Consider the following 3655-nt stretch of genomic DNA (forward strand, 5'->3'; position numbering starts at 1 on the left):
CACCTCCTCAGCAGTAGGATTATAAGCATATACCAACATGTGTAGCTTTTTGTGTGGGTTCTTGGGGATCATCCTCAACCTCAAGCTTGTGTGGCAAACTGTTTACCAACCGAGGGTTCTCCCTAGCTCTCTATTTTAAAACATTTACTAAATTTACTGAAATGAAGGGAATTTATACGATGCAGAAATGAGAAGTATTAAAAGCAGGATATGGTGGTGTTTGGGAGGCTGAGGCAGGGGAATTATGGGCTGAAGACTTGTCTGGGCTACATAGATATTTTGAGATCACCCTGAGTCAAGATGACCCTCCCTTATGAAAAATCACCTCTATAGAAATCTGTATATAACAAAATGCATATAAATTATCCAACTCTATGGACATTTTTCAGTTAAATGCACATTTACTCTTTCTATTTTAGGTAGAAAGCCTACACATATATCATGTTTCAATAATAGTGTTCAACCTTTCCTAGTTGTTTTTTTGAGACAGGGTTTTTCTTTTATGCCCAAGCTGGCTTCCAAATTAATGCACTCATGTGAGCCTCATGCCTTAGTGTCTTAAATAGATGGAATTACAAGTGCCCACTAGAAAGCTCCTATTTTAATTTCATTTTGTCATGCTCAAAGTGTAATTGGGCCCCACTGAGACCTTAGCACAATTGACTCCATGATGGAAGTACCATTCAGGTTATAAAACTCAGCAAGTAGACAACACCACCTGTCAAAGCAAATACCTATTCCATCAAAGTCCATCGTTCTGGAAAAGTCTCTAAATCTATTAACCTCACTTTTTGGCATCTGTAGTTATGCTTTTGGTTGACTGTTCTTGTTAACTGGAGTGTGTCAACTCAGGTTATGATTTTTGTGCTTAAAAGCTCACCCTGAGAAAGGCTCAGGGCTACACTGGGATTCTGAACACCCAGTGTAGTCGCTGGCTTGCTAATAAAGACTTTCTATTGGCTTAAACCCATGTCTGAGCAGTCTTCTCTGGTGAATACCCTACAACACAAAGCGTATCTGCCTTCCTCTCTCTGTCAAGTGCTGGGATAAAGGTGTGTGTTACTAGCCGATTGTGGTGGCACACACCTTTGATCCCAGCACTTGGGAGGCAGAGGCAGGTGGATTTCTGGGAGTTCAAGGCTAGCCTGGTCTGCATAGCCAAGTTCTAGGACAGTCAAGACTGCACAGAAAAACGCTGTCTCGGGAATAAAAGATGTGTGTATCACTATGCTAAGCTGTTGTTTTAAAATTGATATTGGCATCATGGAACTATGGATTACTAATAATGAAGACATTTTACATACACAGTATCTTACTGAGGTTTAAAAAAATTAGTGATGATTGCTGCAATGTTTTATATTTTCAATGTCTTTGTAGGACAAGAAGCTAGCTGCATACAGTTAAGTGGCTTTATTTAGAGACAAGTTACTTCTATGTGGCCCAGACTTTAATCATTTAGTGATGATTAAATTTTGTTGCCCTATGTAGTAAGAATTACACTCTCATTTGCCGGGCAGTGGTGGTGCATGGCTTTAATCCCAGCACTCAGGAGGCAGACGCAGGTGGATCTCTGTGAGTTTGAGACCAGCCTGGTCTACAGAGCGAGTTCCAGGACAGACTCCAAAGCTATACAGAGTTTTGAAAAAAAAAAAAGACCTATTCATTCTTGCTGTGTGTGGTGGTTCGTACTTTTGAATCACAGCATGCAGTAAGTTAAGACAGTGAGTTCAAGGGCACTGTGGGCTACAGAGGGAGACTAACTCAAAAGAAAAGCAACCCCATGGGTGCCTAGTGTGCAATGATTACAAAGAGCAGCTTCCTTAGTAGTTTCTGTAGCCTGTTGCCTAAATGGATTGCCCTAAAGGACAGATGGACCTTGGAGACAATTTCCTTACAGCTACCTCTGTCTCCAGTCTCAGTGTTAACCTCACTCTGGGCTCCAGTCAGGTGTGCACTGTGTCCCAGGGTGCACACTGGCCATGTCATCATGTCCATCTTCACCAAGCTGCAGAATAAGAAATAGGTGACTGAGGCCCTTTGTAGAGTCAAGTTCAGGTTCTCTGGCTACCAGAAGGTCTGTACCTCAATGAAGTAGAGCTTCACCCAGGTTAAAGCAGATGAATTTGAAGATACAGGAGCTGGGAAGCAGCCCATTCTTGATGGCTGTATGGTCAATTATGGCCCCAGTCATGGTTTCCCGGACAAGTGGTGGGTCGTACATTCCACTGTATTCACCTGTACATCCCCAAAGTATGTTCGGTGATAAATCCCACAGGCAGTCTGAAAAAGGAAAAGCAAAGCTGAAGTAGTGCTTAGCCTGTGTCACCAAATAACTACACCAATGCCAAGAACAGCAAAGGTGACAAGACACTTCCAGCATGCTGTCACCTCATGAAGGCAGAAGCTGCTCTTTCTGGAATTCTTTTCCCCTTCAGTGTGAATAAATCATTAGTGCTTTTTATCAGCAGTTACATTATGTGGCTTTTTCAAAAAGAAAAAGAAGGGGGGGGGTAGTGATTTCTTTCAGCATTCATAGTTCTCAGAAGAGACCTAATTTTGGAAATCATGTAATCAGGGGACATTTTCAGTAACCGAGTGTCCTTTAGCAGTGAAGTGTTTCAATATCACTGTAGTACACTGGCATCTTCATCCTTAGCTATGTTGCCAGCACATCCTGCCACCCAAGTCAGAAGATTTTCCTGTCCTCACAATCCTCTTATTTTACAATTGAAGTATTTCCACCATTTATAATTTCTCTTTTGGAGCTAAGTGGTGGTGGCACAAGCCTTTAGTCCCAGCACTTGGGAGGCAGAGGCAGGAGGATCTCTGTGAGTTTGAGGCCAGCCTGGTCTACAGAGTGAGTTCCAGGACAGACTCCAAATCTACACAGAGAAACCCTGTCTCGAAAAACCAAAAAGCAAAGCAAAGCAAAACAAAGCAAACAAACAAACAAGCCCCCAAACAGAGGCAGAGTCAGGTGGATCTCTAAGTTCAAGGCCAGCCTGGTCTACAGAGTGAGTTCCAAGACAGCCTTACCCAGAGAAGGCTTTGTGATCCCTATGGGTTTGAGACATCAGGGGCTTGAACTATCCATCTCATCGTCCTCTGTGCCCGTCCTTCCTGCTTCTTCTGTAAGGAGGATCTGAAAAGGGTTGATGAACTTCAGGAGACAGCTTACTTTAGCTAGTCAGTTTGGGCTTTGCTCAGCTTGCCCAGTTACTCTAGTTATGGAAGCAGCAACTGCCTTCAGTTTCTTCAGGGCCCCAAGTGAGCCTGTGGCTTCAGTCTTGCCAGCAGCCAGTACTACATGTGCATGCTAGCACACCTAGCTCTAAATTCACTCTTTCAATGGTTATATATTGATTACACAAAACAGTGTTTTCATTTTGACGTTGTCATACATGTATTTTGGTCATACTTACCCGTTGTTGCCTCCTTTATCTCCTTCCCACTCCTGCCAACCCCCTTACTGTTCCCAACTATTTCTAGTACCCTTTCTACTTCCTTTAAAGTTTCTTTTTTGATGCACAGTTTCTCACCTTGTAAACCAGGGTAAATTGGAACTCACAGAGGTCCATCTGCCTCTGCCTTCCAAATGCTGTCATTAAAGGCGTGCACTACTATGCCTGGCTTTGTTTTGAAATTTTACAGTTCA

At 42.9% G+C, this 3655-nt stretch overlaps 1 pseudogene; it reads left to right on the forward strand.

The window, feature by feature from the left end:
• The first annotated feature begins 1743 nt into the window (after positions 1-1743).
• Positions 1744-1888, forward strand: LOC127218372 (uncharacterized; annotated as a pseudogene).
• Positions 1889-3655: the final 1767 nt, after the last annotated feature.

The sequence above is a fragment of the Phodopus roborovskii genome, unplaced genomic scaffold, assembly GCF_943737965.1.
Source record: "Phodopus roborovskii unplaced genomic scaffold, PHOROB, whole genome shotgun sequence".
NCBI classification, from domain to species: Eukaryota; Metazoa; Chordata; class Mammalia; order Rodentia; family Cricetidae; genus Phodopus; species Phodopus roborovskii.